The sequence below is a fragment of the Sinohyriopsis cumingii genome, chromosome 12 (genome assembly GCF_028554795.1).
Source record: "Sinohyriopsis cumingii isolate HCF-2022 chromosome 12, ASM2855479v2, whole genome shotgun sequence".
Lineage (NCBI taxonomy): Eukaryota > Metazoa > Mollusca > Bivalvia > Unionida > Unionidae > Sinohyriopsis > Sinohyriopsis cumingii.
This window is the reverse complement of record NC_142972.1, coordinates 37,326,511-37,343,079: the sequence shown is the minus strand read 5'-3', so window position 1 is coordinate 37,343,079 and position 16,569 is coordinate 37,326,511. Positions and strand designations below refer to the sequence as shown.

General features: G+C 34.9%; 1 protein-coding gene and 2 long non-coding RNA genes across 10 annotated transcripts in view; 2 read left to right on the top strand and 1 right to left on the bottom strand.

Annotated features, from left to right (window-relative positions):
- LOC149786272 (suppressor of lurcher protein 1-like) overlaps positions 1 to 16,569 on the top strand; it is a 533,176-nt gene that overhangs the window by 309,979 nt on the left and 206,628 nt on the right. The window lies entirely within an intron of this gene.
- LOC149786274 (uncharacterized) lies at positions 8,401 to 11,781 on the bottom strand. Its single transcript, XR_016424904.1, has 3 exons — positions 11,357 to 11,781; positions 10,572 to 10,666; positions 8,401 to 8,598 (listed from the first exon to the last, which is right to left on the bottom strand). It is a non-coding gene; the product is annotated as an uncharacterized LOC149786274 (long non-coding RNA).
- LOC149786273 (uncharacterized) lies at positions 11,928 to 14,685 on the top strand. The gene is made up of 3 exons (XR_016424905.1): positions 11,928 to 12,120; positions 12,744 to 12,840; positions 13,699 to 14,685. It is a non-coding gene; the product is annotated as an uncharacterized LOC149786273 (long non-coding RNA).

The following is a 16,569-nucleotide window of genomic DNA, read 5'->3' as shown; positions in this document are numbered from 1 at the left end:
TCAGTTCTTTCTTAAAGAATTTATGATTTTCTTACAGATTGGATAAAAAATTACACATGACCTGGATAGCGATTTAATAGAAAATTACGTATGACCTGTGTAATGTTGCCCTCTTAGTAAGAGGGGTAGGTTAATTGGATTTGGCTGGCATTATATAGGGGATAACCTCCCCTGATATTACAGCCTGGTCACTGGAAAGGTAGAATGTCAACAGAGAACTGAGCAAGATGTGTTGTGTGTGATTTGAATTTTTGATGTAGCTTTAACAATTTTTCAGTCATATCGCTATGATGTCTGCAGTGTGGCAGTTTATAGTGATGTCTAGCACTGGGGCATCATGTTGCAGACATGTAGCATGATGTCCCACCCAGTCACATTATCCTGACACTGGGCCGACCAGTCCTAACACTAATCTCTTAATGCTGAGTGCCAAGCAAGGCAGCTGTTAGTACCATTTTTGTAAGTCTTTGGTATTCCTCAGCTGGGGATCAAACCCACGACCTCCCGCATCCAAGACAGATGCTCTAACCACTAGGCCACTGGAGTGGTGAGAACTGAGCAAGAATAGTGGGAAGAAATAATGCAATACAAGCCCCCTTAGACAAGGAAAATAACAAATTTAATTAAAACAAATTAATAGCTTTGATTCCAATTCAATCTAAATTATGTCAACAGAATTTAATAGCAGTGTCTGATTTTGGATTTATTTCATCATAATAACGAGTGGTGAAAAGAGCGCAATGTCCACGACTGATTGCATCACCTTCCTCCCTTGACTGTGTATCATCTTCCTGTTTTCTCGAGCCTTCTTATTCTCTACTCTTCACTCCCTTCCTGGACTTCCTAGTCGTTTATTCTGAACTCATCACTCCTTTTTTTGGACTTCCATCTTCTGACTGTCCTATCTCTCCCCTAAATCTCTATATGCACCACTTTCTACACATACATAAATTCCCTTATTTACATTACTCAGAAGCATACTAGCTATCCACAATGCATAAATTCTGAACTAATCCAATAGAACATCACCCTCACTTTACAGAGACAGGCCATAATTAAGACATTAGTGGTATATCTAATGTTACCGTATCTCTTTACCCATGCTACCACATGCTTGATTAATATTGCATAAAATTCACAAAATTCTAGCTCACAGCAATCCCTTACCTACAAGATTATTTAAACATTACAAAATCAGATATAAACATGCAATGTTTGTTAACTCTAGATAATCAGTATCATCCTAACAGACAAGAACATTATTTCATATAACCCTATGAAATCCTGCACATATGAAAACTTGGATAGCATGCTATTGCCCATACTATCAGTGAACTAGTAACTGTAAAATTAAAGAGATAAATTGCATAACAACTCTGGCATTAACAGATTTCCATGAAATTGAGTAAATGATCAATAATATGGATCCTAGTTGTATCAAACACATTTGCATAAAAGAAACAATAAAAAATAGAAAATTATGTGAAAAATTAAAATTGCGTACCTTAATGCTGTTCTCTTTTAGAAAATGTGCATCCTAGATCTAAACCATGACTTTTCTTTCAAGACAGCCACCTGGTCCCCTTTTCTTGTTTAACGAGGAAAGTACTATTCTTTTTAGGCTTCCTTGAAGTGGAACTACTCTTCTTTCAGGATTTCAGACTAAAGAATTTCAACCAAGGTCGCCACTTTAAAATCACATTACTTTCAAAGTGTATGCCTTAATTTACTCTGCCCAATCATATGCAGTGGTTCCTAAATTTTTCCCAAGATAATCATTTCTTTCATCAGATCTTAGCTTATGGTGCATATCAATTTCCCTTTGAAAATGATAATTTGACATGGGTTCCTATCAAGTGGTTATGGTTGGTAAACTCAAGTGTTACTTTCTCAGGACAGCATTGCAATGCCCTGCTCAATTTCACTGAGTCATAAATGCTAGCCTTTCAAGTTTTACCACTGACAAAGGGGGAGGGAGAAAAGAAGAAAGGTCGAAGTGACCCTTCACAAAGACTTTTCTGGCTTAAATGTGATACAATTTTAATGCTCAGTGCATTCAACTTTAAGGTTCAGTACAGTTCAGAATTTAACACTTAACAACCTGGATCATGATTTGATAGAAATTACATGTGACCTGGATAGTGATTTGATAGAAAATTACATATCGCCTGGATAGTGATTTGATAGAAAATTATGTATGACCTGGATAGTGATTTGATAGAAAATTACACATGACCTAGATAGTGATATGACAAAAAATTACACTTGACCTGGATAGTGATTTTTCTTATTGTCAGAAGAAAATTACACATGATCTAGATAGTGATTTGATAGAAATTTACACTTGACCTGGATAGTGATTTTATAGAAAATTACACATGACTTGGAAAGTGATTTGATAGTTGTCTAAAGAAAATTACACATGGCCTGTATTGTGATTTGACAGAAAAGAACACATGACCTAGATAGTCATTTGATAGGAAATTACATGTGACATGGATAGTGATTTGATAGAAAATTACACGTGACCTGGATAGTGATTCAATAGAAAATTACACATGACCTAGATAGTGATTTGATAGAAGATTACACATGACCTGGATAGTGATTCGATACAAAATTACATATGGCCTGGATAGTGATTTGATAGAAAATTGCACATAACCTGGATAGTGGTTTGATAGAAAATTATACAAGACCTGGATTAAGAGATTAGAGAGAAAACTACATATGACCTAGATAGTGATTTGATAGAAAATTGCACGTGACCTGGATAGTGATTCGAAAGAAAATTACACATGACCTAGATATTGATTTGATAGAAGATTACACATGACCTGGATAGTGATTCGATAAAAAATTACATATGACCTGGATAGTGGTTTGATAGAAAATTGCACATAACCTGGATAGTGGTTTGATAGAAAATTATACAAGACCTGGATTAAAGGATTAGAGAGAAAACTACATATGACCTAGATAGTGATTTAATAGAAAATTACACATGACCTGGAAGGTGATTTGACAGTTGTCAGAAGAAACTTACACATGACCTCGATAATAATATTAATAATAATAATCATCATCATCATAATAATAATGGCTTTATTTAAAGAGGGTGACACATTTTGTTGCATAGAACTAATCTTCCTAATTTGGCTTTCTATTATATGCATATTTACATTCAAAGTACATGTACATAGTCACACACGATAATAAGCTATATTTGTATATGGACATAAATAAACAGAAAATTCAAAGGAACATGCTCCAGCTAGGTACATTATGTATATACAGTCCAGCTAGGTACATTATGTATATACAATACAACTAGGTACATTATGTATATACAGTCCAGCTAGGTACATTATGTATATACAGTCCAGCTAGGTACATTATGTATATACAGTCCAGCTAGGTACGTTATGTATATACAGTCCAGCTAGGTACATTATGTACATACAGTCCAGCTAGGTACATTATGTATATACAGTCCAACTAGGTACATTATGTAAATACAGTACAAAAGTTGTGAGACAACAAAGTGGAAGGTTAGTGAATTTATTCTTAAGTTGTATTTGTCAAATCAAATAGGTTCCAGATTTCATTGATTGAATTAGATTATAAATAAATGTATTTATATTTGTACTTGCTCTAATTTCCTTTGGGATTCTTTTCCCAATTGGTGATCCTGAATATTGAAAACTTTTCTTTATTTGGATTTGCAATGGAAGGGTGGTTAGCTGAAATTAATCTTAAATTGGAGGTGTTGCCTTGTTTTCTAGCATGAAAAAGTTCATTTATACATAATGGGACCATATTGTTTCTAGCATGAAATAGTTCATTTATACATAATAGGGCCATATTGTGTTTGAAACATTAAGCATAAGTCTAGCCTTTCTCAAAAATATTAATTCACTTACTGTTAACATTTTAATATCATTCATTTCATTTGGAATGCTTTCAGCATTATCTAAGATGAGTATGCAAGCTCTTTTTGCCAGCAAAACAATTTGTAAATATTCTTATCAATGGTGTTTCTCTGAGACAACATTACAGTAGTCTAGGTATGGTTGTATATATCATTTGTGATATATTAACCTATGTTTAGTTGATAGATATGGCCTGGATTGATTTTACGACATGACTTGAATATGTTCATTCCACTGCAAATCATGTTGTCAACTATCAACCCAAGGATGTTGTCAAGGGTAACCATTTGTTGGCAAATTTCATTCAACTTAAAATTTAAAATGTTATTTTCCAAGTTTGCTCTCTTTTGTTTTGGTTAAGTAATCATTAATAGATTAATCCTGTCAGCGTTTACTTTTGTGCTATTTTCCATACAACATAGACCTTGATCTGCAATCACATAATGAACCAGCAGATCAGACACTGTGTTTTCTGTTCTACTGATTATTTCTGTCAAGCTGCATAGACCTAGATCTGCAGGAGCATAATGCAACAGCAGAACTGTGTAAGTTGCAGTTGGGCTCAATTTGTAAGTAGTTGTATATGATAATTTACACAATTTAATACCATCTTGATGATAACAGTAATGTGTGCATGTGATTTAGATTTTTAAAGTAGCTTTAACAATTTTCCAGTTGTATTGCTATGATTTCTGCAGTGTGGCAGTTTAAAATGACGTCTAGCACTAGGGCATTATGCCGCAGACATGTAGCATGGTGTCCCACCCAGTCACATTATCCTGACACCAGGACAACCAGTCCTAGTACTAACCTCTTAATGCTCAGCGCTTAATGAGGCAGCTGTTAGTATCATTTTTAGAAGTCTTTGATATGACTTGGCTGGGGTTTGAACCCATGACCTCCCGCATCCAGGGCGGCTGCTCTAACCACTAGGCCACTATAATACAGTAATAGATTTTGGTCTGCATTCAGAGATGTGTAGTAATGGTGACATTGGAGAAAGGTCCAAAGCTCTACTTGTTTAAACACTGCACGATCATTATAACAGAGTCACAGTAATTTTGTGAATAGAATAGATCCTTTTGGAAATGGGAGGAAATTTATAAAATGACAGAGATTGCCATTAGTCTGTCATTGTACTGAATTAAGGCATAAGATGATTATCTCAGTTGCATTTAAGTGAATGTTGAGAGATATTATTTTCTACTTGTGTTGAAAAAAAAACTATACATAGGTTAGCAAAATTTCCAGCCTGGACTTATTTCATTGATTTGAAGATCTCCAAAGATTCAGATGAGGTGACTTCGACATTGATTACCTTGAATTTATTCCCAAGAGATGGCTGGTTTTAACAGAAACTAATTATTTGACACAAATTAAAAATCAACCGACAAGAGTGATTGAAAAAACTTCAACCCTGACTGGTCATATTTATGCAAACTGACCAGACAATGTATCAGAGAAACATGTTCCAGTGCATGCACTTAGTGACCATTATTAAGTCTATGTGACAAAGCCTGTGCTTAAAAGGGCTAAGAATGGTCAAAAATTTGAAATTTAATACCATGTTATCAAAATTTAAATGAAAAAAATAACTGTCTTAGCTAGACAGTGTGCCTTTAAAAATAATTGGCACTGTACATAATGTTTATAAAGGTTTATTCCTATGGTACAAATGATTTGTTGATGTAATGGATATGCATGCACCAATTATAGTAGGATCAAACAGTATAAGAACCTAAGTGGTTAGCATGTGAAATGAGGTAAAACAGCTGGGGGACAAATATTATCAAAAGAATGATGGGCGAGGGGGGAGTCAGAGTTTGAGAAACGGCCAAGCTTTTCATTGACATTGATATGAAAATTTCAAATCATACAGGAGAGTAAATGGAGCACACAACTTTGCAAATGTCTAAATGGGCTGGACTTGAAAAGTAAATGTACATGCACAATTCAAATTAGAATATGACAGTATGACCATTACTTTGTCAAATGATGTTGCTTTCAGTTGTTGTATCACATACAAATCAAGATATGCCAAATCTCTAGACCTTGGAAAATGTAGAGCCTGCTGTGCAATCTTCTTTATGTGAAATGCTACTGAGAAATATATGACCTTCTGACTACACTCTACACATCTAAATTTGCAGGATTAGAAGGAATGAACCCAAAATCTTGAAACTCAAATTCTGTTCACAAAATGTCAGAAACAGTTATTTTGTCATCTTGAGAATTAATACAAATGGTTTTCCAGACTTTATGAAGGTAGCAACAGTGTGTCATATCTATAAGAGTGGTGTGAAAGTTGACCCAGGAAATTAACGATCTGTCTCCATACTTCTAGAATTGTATAAAAGTTTTTAAGACCATGTTGCCCAGCAACATTATAAATATATCAGAGAATACTCATTTCCAGATAATAATAATAATAATAATAATAATAATAATAATAATGAGGACTTTGTATAGCGCCTCATCTTCAGAAGCTCTTAAGTGATTTACATTAGACAACACCTATAACATAAATATATATATATATATATATATATATATAAATTTATAATTATATGATTTTAAAAAAAACACCATGAAATTAGAAAACTTAAAAAACATGCTGAAAATATTTAAGGTATGAAACATTATTAGGTCTTTAAGTTTGTTCTTACAGTCGAAATAGGTGAGTTTTAAGAGCACTCTTGCATGGGATCACTGTGTCTTTGTGTCTAAGTTCAGTGGGTAATTCATCCCACATTGCTGGGCCCTGGTGTGCAAAAGAATGTTGTCTATATGTATTCATTTTCATAGTGGGAATAATGAGTATACAATTGTCAGAAGAGGATCGTAAGTATCTTGCTGGTGTGTACACATGGGAGAAGTCGGATAGGTATGTTGGACTGGAGTCTGTCAGTGAAACATAGCACAGAGAACAAATTTTGTGCTTGATTCTGGATCGAATGGATAGCCAGTTTAGGGTACAGAGCAGTGGGGAGGTGTGCTGTGATTGTGGTACTCTAAGTATGATCTCAGAGCAGCTGTGTTTTGAACTTTTTGAAGTTTCTGGAGTACGTATTGAGATGAACCAGACAGAATTGTGTTACAATAGTCCAGTCTTGAAAGTACTAATGAACACACAAGTGTTTTAGTGCATTAACTGAAATATATTTGTGAATGGAGCTGATATGTCTCAGCTCAAGATATGCAGCCTTGCATATGTTCATGACATGTTGGTGCAATGTGAGAGTACTGTCCAGAGTAACACCTAGGTTTCATACTGACTGTGAGTTTAATGTTGGTGTTGCTGATATTTATTGTTTGAGATAAAGGATGTGAATACCCGGCTGTAGAATGTCCATCATATTCCATGAAAAACGATGGAAAACGCTGGAAAATTCTAGCATGGAAAACGCTGGAGTATTTGGACTAATATTCCAGCCTCTGTCCAGGGTAGGCTGGAAAACCCTGAACAATTCTTGCATGGAAAACGCTGGACAATTCTAGCATGGAAAACGCTGGAGTATTTGGACTATTATTCCAGGCTATGTCCAGGGTAGGCTGGAAAACCCTGGACAATTCTAGCATGGAAAACGCTGGAAAATTCTAGCATGGAAAACGCTGGAGTATTTGGACTAATATTCCAGCCTCTGTCCAGGGTAGGCTGGAAAACCCTGGACAATTCTAGCATGGAAAACGCTGGAAAATTCTAGCATGGAAAATGCTGGAGTATTTGGACTAATATTCCAGCCTCTGTCCAGGGTAGGCTGGAAAATCCTGGACAATTCTAGCATGGAAAACGCTGGAAAATTCTAGCATGGAAAACGCTGGAGTATTTGGACTAATATTCCAGCCTCTGTCCAGGGTAGGCTGGAAAACCCTGGACAATTCTAGCATGGAAAACGCTGGAGTATTTGGACTAATATTCCAGCCTATGTCCAGGGTAGGCTGGAAAACGCTGGACAATTCTAGCATGGAAAACGATGGAAAACCCTGGACAATTCTAGCATGGAAAATGCTGGAGCATTTGGACTAATATTCCAGTCTTTATCCAGGGTAGGCTGGAAAACCCTGGACAACACTAAAATTTAGCTGAAAATTGTTGAAATATTTTATGAAAACAAGATTTTTAACAGTGATGCAACTTTTATTTGATGATAATTTCAAGAAGAACATGATCCAAATTACCCCAACCAACTCATTGTATTGACTGTGATGTTTAGTAACTTTTAAACAACGAAACAAAAATTAAAAACTATACTTGTCACTGGTAGCTTAATAGGTTGTGCACTAGTATTCAGTAGACAACATGGCTTAAGTTGTCATAAATGTTGCTACACTTCTACTGGTGTCATAAAATCCAGATTACTGGCTCCTTAACATCATCCGAGTTTCTAAAAATATGTTCTCTTACTCTAGTTATAGTTTGAATTTATTCTGAAGCAATCTTAACAACAAAATAACAGAAATTCACGTTAATTTCTATCTCAATTTTAATTAAAAAAATTATTTCTTTTTACACGTGTTGTTTCATAGTTCATTCACCACATTTCTTATTTTTCTGTTGTCACCACTGGAGTCTGTGGAAGTGATGGTACTCTTGATGGTTTAACCAAATCGCAAAGCTTCTGTCTCACCATCACCTCCCCAATGTTATACTTCTCCTTCATGATTTCTGAAATACAAATCATTGTATATTAATGAATCGAATCAAGCAAGATTTCAAATTTATTTCAATCCCAAAAAAAAAAATATATATATATATAGAGAGAGAGAGAGAGAGAGAGAGAGACAGACAGACAGACAGAGACAGAGGCACAGAGAGAGAGAGAGAGGGGAGTGAGAGAATGAGAGTTATGCCTGAAACATTTCATGCAATTACAGTACTTTTACAATCCCTGAGGTTGGTAATTGTAATGAGGCACTTGGCTTGATGACTAACTTGATAGGCTTAAAAACCTGTGGTTTCCATCACAAATTAAACTGGCTAGCTAACTGCTCCTGTGGCCAAAGTCTAAGTGGTTAGAGCGCCTGCTACGGGTGTGAGAGGTCACAGGTTTGAACCCTTAACCGAGTCATACCAAAGACTTATTTAAAAAATGGTACTATTAGCTGCCTCGTCTAGTTCTCAGCATTAACCCTTTACCTCATGCAAGCATCTTTTGACGCCTCTACTCCATTCACATGGAAGCGCCTTTTGACGCCTACTGTAAACATCAGCCATTTTAAGCCGGTTTTCATAGCGCCACCTTCGGGGAAAACCCCCATTTAGATACTACATTCATTTCTGTGAATGACAATTACATCAGATCACGTGGTCACTGTTTATGCCCTGGTCGATATCTGCTATTTAAAGTAACTGGGTCATAATCTCCACTCTCCAAAATGGAGGTCGCGGATTTCATTCAATACTTACGAAGTTTTCACGATTAGAATCAGAACTACGAAAGATTCAATAACTTAGGTAAAGGCTCTGATATTGATGCAGGCAGCAATTAGTTTTCATAAATTATCAAATTCAGATGACTTAGTGATGTAGATGCAGACGACAAATTGTAAATTTGAAGTATGAGAAATGGCAGCTACGATTGGTCACGCGGCCTCCCTGACATGACGGTGAATGAGTCCTCTCAAGATTTTAAAGCACGTAAAAAATTCTTCAGTGAAAAATAATTACGCAGCTATAACAATCAGACTTTTAATCTTAAATTTTTCCACACATAACAGATGTGTACCAAAAATGTAAAACGGTTACAATTGCTGTTTAACATAAAATACACTACATTGCTTAACAGTTAACAGGCAGGCCTATGCGTATGGAGTCGAATAGGTAACAGGTGCTCTATTTATAGCATGCTGCACTTTGTAATTATGCTCTATAAGGTAAACGGTTAAGAGGTTAGTGTTAGGACTGGTCAACCTGGTGTCAAGATAATGTGAATGGGTGGGAGACATTATGCTACATGTCTGTGGCATGATATCCCAGTGCTAGACATCACTATAAATTGCCACACTGCAGACATTGTAGCGATGTGACTAAACATTTGTTAAAGCTACGTTACTAAACATCTGAATCACGCACACACAAACTGGCTACCATATATACATGCAGTTGTGATTATACCATTTAAACTGAAAGTAGATTTACATTGTCCATTTGAATATTGCCTGTCTACACTATAATGTTTCAAGTAGTAGTTGTGTATACGTTTTAATTTCATAATAATGTTCCAGCCTTAGTTCATAAAAAAATTTTGTTACAATTTGGCATATATTTTGTCATAGGTTAACAAAGTTTAAAACGCATGGTTAATAATTTAAAATATACTATAAATTATTTGAATTCTGGACTGTTCTTGGAGAGGTGGCCTTGTGTGTACTTATTATTGGCTCTTGCCCCAGTTAGTGTCTTCCCAATATATTCACCAGAGCTGTACAGCATTCTGAATATTTATTTAGCAGCTTTGTTAAAATCCAAAATTTGACATATTTCTGCCTCATGCTGGGTGTGAAAAAAAATTTAATCCAAATTTTCACCATGATGATTCATATGCACTAAGTTTCTGATATATTTACTTATCTACATACACAACTCCAGGTTACAGCTAATGTTCTAGACATTTGAATTTGAAACAAATGTGGTATTACCTCTCGCTTGCTTAATTCAAATTAAAAGATCAAAGAATTTCAATGAAGCTGTCGCCATCAACTTGTTTACATAACTGTGCCTTGCCACTTTTTTTCTGAAATTAAAGGACACAAACTAAACAAGTATTTTTGGTGAGGAAAAATGATAATCATTTCCAACAGTTTACAACTGTACATTCTTATTAATTATACAATAAGTTACTATTAAATATTACTGAAATGGCTGAATATAAATTGGATAGACAGAAACAAGCCATAATCTGAATTGAAGATTAATTGGAAAAGAGATCTACCGGTATATTTCCGAGTCACAGTCTAAAATTAATTAAAACAAATATAACTTATTGCTACAAATAGCACACTGTCTGGAAAATAATAACGAAAATGTAAAAAATACAAATACCAGTCAGATCATTAATAATATCAAGGGTCAATAAAATTTAAAGTGAAATTTACAATTTGTAAATGTATATTCGCAAGGCCGGCACGTACCAACTTTTTTGAACGACAGACACGAGATGACTGGTCATTGTGCATTAGGATAAGTAAAAAATGTTGCCAATTATGTAAACAAAGCTTAAAACATAACACATACCTTTCAATATCCTTACAAGTTTGACGTTTAATTTATCAGTCTTCAAACAGCATGAAAAAAAGAAATTGTTCCATAGGATATATTTCGTAATAACTTTCCGTAAATTTACGTCACGCGAAGTCTTTCGCAGCTAAGGTACTTGGCGGCCGTGCAAATATTTTTGCTACAGTTGGACTGAGTAATGACTTACCTGCTATTTTCGCAATAATACACTCATGGTATCCCTTGAAACCACGACAAACCGCCATCACTTTCTCTCCCGTGCGATATTCCTTCATTTCTTTTCGTGGCGAGCGTACATCAGCCATACAGATTATGCCTCCCTGAATGGGACGATCATACACCCATATAACCAGTGATATTTCTGGTTCAGTGGTCATCTTAAAATCCTGGGATATTTTATATTTTACAATTTCAATGACACTCCAATCGAAAATTGCGCCCAAATTCTAGACTGGTTATCCAAAGAGTTTTTCGGTGCCAAATTTGGAACCAAAATTTACAGAAACGGTTTTTTTTTTTTTTTGTTTTTTTCTTTTTACAGAAAATTTGGTTCTAACGCATGAAATCGAAATATGCCGGCTTTTTCAATGTAGTAATTGGTTAAAAAAAAATAAGTTCTTAATGTTATATCCCATCATAGTCAGCTTCATCAGCCATCATCATACGGAACAACCTCGGCTATTTCTGCGTGACAAAAACGTGACTCCGATACGCGAAGGCGAATACTTGACAGAAAAATCAGACATTTTGTTTTCTTTTGATTTATGATTTATCTAAAGAGTTAATATCTATACATCGGATACCAACGCCGTGATTTGGATATGTTGGGGAATGATTGGTTTACAGTAAAGTGGTTTTAGAAGACAAAGTTTACGACCAAGAGGCAATATCGTGTCGAGGTGTGGAACACAAATGGAAAGACAACACAAATTGGACACCCAAATATTATAGGTGAGTATGAGATAAACGGAGTCTCGACTTTATCTCGTTTGCCCAAGTATAAACTGACTATATGATTAACCGCCCAACACAATATATGTATGACTAGTAATTAAATTGTAAGCAAATATTTCAATAAATGTAAAAAGATATACAAGGTCAAAAACAAGTTTCCTTTTGCACCAGTTTTAAAATTAGAGTAGGTATTTTTGTTTTTCAATATATATGTATATATAACTTTCAAAGCAACCTAATTTGTGGAATTTTATTTTAACAGCCATAACCTTGTAATTGTCAGTCTTGGAAATGTTAACTCCAGTGATACATGTAAGCCCAAACAGGGACTGCTCTGGTATTATGATAAAGTTGTGAATTTCTTGAGTATTTGTAGATCTAGTCCAAAAAGGTCTTTAGGTTACTGCTAAATTTTCAGACTGCTACATATATAAGTAAAATCATAACTTAAGTAACTTAAGTCCTGGAAAAAGAAATTTTGAAAAATTTCACATTAATCTTAGCAAGATTAAAATGTACACAAGTTTTACCATGAAGATGATTTTTGAACGATATGTTAATGTTTTAATCAGTCTGACTGTACAGTCTGTAAACGTTTTAATGCTGTTTGTGTATTACAGGTACTGGTGTTCAGGACAAAATATATAAGCAGTTTGAAGTTAATTCCACAAAGTCCATTCCTAAAAGCACCATGTACTGGAGGAAGAGAAAACAATGGTAATTCCAGGAGTAATAGAGAGTTTTTTTACATTTTAAATAATGTCTGCAGCTGTCTCCCACAACAATGTTTATTTGTGTGAAGATAAGCATTATTCTTTATACATTTGTTCTTACCTAGTACATTCACAGCTTAACATGGCTCATATCTTAAACACAGTTTCATTATCATATCAATAATTTAAGGAATAAACAAATTTCACTATACAACACTAAGTGGAATTTTCAGAGTTCAACAAATTCTGAGTATATGGTGAAATCATTCAGTACTTACAGACAGAATATTCAGTGTACGTGTTTGAACAGAACGTTCACTCTGTATGGGTTATCCAACACACCATACACAATATATGCACAATGTACACCATATTTAACCAAATCAGCCAATTACAGAAATTCCAGGAAATATCTGATCAGTATTGATTCTTGCAGAACAAGATATAATAATTTATTGTTATGCATTGTCATACTTAAGTTTTTAATTATTTAAAATGTTAAATATAATTTTTACTTTCATTTTTCTTATAATGCCCTAAAATGTTATGAAACTTGAGTTGTTTTTCTGAAAACGTCACATACATTTATGAAGTGTATGTTGTATCACATGTACTTTGTATGATTGAGTATATTATCGTGTATCAATTACTTGTCATTTACATGCATTCATTGTGTATCATGTTTGCATTACCCATGTTTAAATGATGCATCCATTAACATTGGATTTGTCAAACTAAACTACTGTAACAGTGTAATATTAACTGTACATATTCAATTCCCACAACAAAACAATAATGTTTGAATGTTAAGATTTTAATATGAATTATACATGTTCACTAAAATTTGTATTTCTCATTACAGTGTTGTTGATCTAGGTGAATCCAGTTCTGTTGGTCTTGGATATTATGAAATTGGTGACTGTACGTAATACTAATCTTCAAATATAATGAGAATATCAACAGATGAACCAACTAGATATGGTGACAGTGACATGAGTTTTTCATCTGACTCAGAAGAAAGTATAGAGTTTTAATCAAGTTCAGACAATGAACAGTATCATCAGGTGAATGAAGCAACTCAGTCTTACCCATCTCATGTCACAGATCCCCCACTTTATGTCATAGCCCCATAACAAGATATATATTGTAGTGAAATCACAAAGTCTGAACATGTTATTGTCCTTGGGGCTTTGCCAACAAGACATAATTTGTCAGATGCTAAATATGTGACTTTTTGGACTTAATTCAGTTGCATCTTCCTTCAGCAAACACAGGATTGACAATTGTCAAAGATTTGAAGGAAAAATGTGAATTCAGTAAGGAGTATCTCAAATACAATTTTTATTGTGGGATCTGCAAAAAATTGTACTCCGATAAAGAAGAAATGTGTGAAACTGGGGGCTGTACAGGTGTACATAACTAATAATTATGAGCAAACATCTGTTTGGAATGAAGTTGGCTCTGACAAGAAAGAAGACTTCCTTTCATCATCAAAAATAGGATCAAGTGTCTTCGAGAACCTATTATTGTTGTTGAAATTGGAAATGCCATTTATGGTACTGTTCTCCCCAATCATCATGAAAAGGACTAAAATGGCTCTCACCATTGCACAGCAGAATTTCATACTTATACACTGTAGTGTCAAGCACAAGTGGTGAACAGATTTGGACATATTTATGATTTTATATGCACCAGATATTTTCTGGTCAGGATTTAACTAATTTTTCAGGATATCTTTTCATACATGAATAGTTTGTGTTACACCAACATTTTTGTATAGTGATGTTCTTTTGATAATGAACATTTAATTACATATGTGGTACATACAATAAATGATGTACTACTTCAACACTTGTAGTTTGTTTTTTTAAAGCAGGGGTCAAGTGTGTGTGTGTGTGTGTGTGTATGGTTTAGTTTGTTTATTTGACTTGTGTCCTCTATTTCTCAGTATATATTTATCATAGGTTTGAAATAATAGTTTAGTTTCAAGTTCAAAAATCTGTGTTACAGCGCAGTTTAGTCATGATTGCTCTTTCTTTAGGTAATTCAAAATAATTCTTTGTACCAATCTTGAAAATTGACTAAGTTCTTTTCCAGGGTTTTCCATGCTGAAATTTATCCCAAAAATTCTAAGTCCAAACTGTCCATCCTTTTCCAGGGTTTTCCATGCTGAAATTTATCCAAAAAATTCTAAGTCTAAACTGTCCATGCTTTTCCAGGGTTTTCCATGCTGAAAAAAATTCAGAGTCCAAAATGTCCATCATTTTCCAGGGTTTTCCATGCTGAAAAAAATCAAAGTCCAAAATGTCCATCGTTTTCCAGGGTTTTCCATGCTGAAAAATTTCAAAGTCCAAAATGTCCAGCATTTTCCAGGCATGTCCAGCATTTTCCATGCACAATGTCCAGGGTTTCCATGCTAAATTCTGCAGAATATTTCATTTTTCCATCATTTTCCAGGGTTTTCCATGTTTTTCCATCGTATTCCATCCTTTTCCAGAGTATACGATGGAAAAAGTACAGCCGGGTGAGAAGGTCTTTGTGTTGTGATCAGAATGGTCTCAATTTTATCATTATTCATCTGCAGCTTGTTACATGTCATCCATGATTTCACATCAGAAATGCACCTCTCTACACCTTGGATGGTAGCATCAATTCAGTTGGGTGGATGGATTTGTATATTTGGGTGTCATCAGTGTACAATTGGTGAGACACTGGATGATGATCTATGACACTTTAGAGTGGCTGAGTGTTAGGATGAAGAGAACAGGTCCAAGAACAGACCGCTGTGGAACACCACAACATAGATCAACTGGGCTGGAGTGTATTCCATTTGCAGACACAATTTGTGTCCTGTTGACCAAGTAGGACTTGAACCACAGTAAGGCTGTATCATGAATGCCAAATACATGCTGGAGATGGTGAAGTAATATATCATGGTCTATTGTGTTAAATGCTGCAGACAAATCAAGGAGGTTGAGGACTGTAATCTTTCCGCTATCGAAAGCAGAGAGAATGTCATTAACTACTTTTAGAAGAGTAGTTTCAGTATTGTGGCAAGGGCGATTTGCAGATTGTACATTGCTAAAAAGACTGTTTGAATTCAGGTGAGATACAATTTGGGATAGAACAGATTTTTCTAAAATTTTTGATATGAATGGGAGATTAGAAACTGGGCGGTAGTTCTTTAAATCATTATGGTTGAGTATTGGTTACTTCAGCAGAGGCTTTACAATGGCAGTTTTGAAAAATGACGGGAATTCCCCGGATGAGAGAGGTGTATTAATAACATCAGTTAGTGAAGGCAATACTGGCTCTAAGCACTCAAGCAGCAGTGATGTTGGAATTAGATCAAGTTCACATGACTTTGGTGCAGTTTTCATTAGGATTGTACGTACTAAATCCATAGAGACAGGTTCAAATGCTGCTAATGGTTGCCACTGAAATTCTGTATCCCAACTGTATGGTGATGACGAGTCATTTGAAATTGTGTTGTCAAGCTTATCTCTAATGGTTTGTACTTTGTTATGGAAGAAATTTGCAAACAGGTCTGGAAGGTCAACTGAAGAGGAGGTAGTTGGAAGTGGTGTACATTTGTTCCTTGAAATTAGCTTGTTAGTAATCTTGAAAAGCTCTTTGCAGCTGGAACTTTCCATGATCATAGTACTGTAGTGGGCTGATTTTGCTGCAGGGATTATGTGTGTGACATTCTTCTTAGCGGCTTAATAGATTTGCT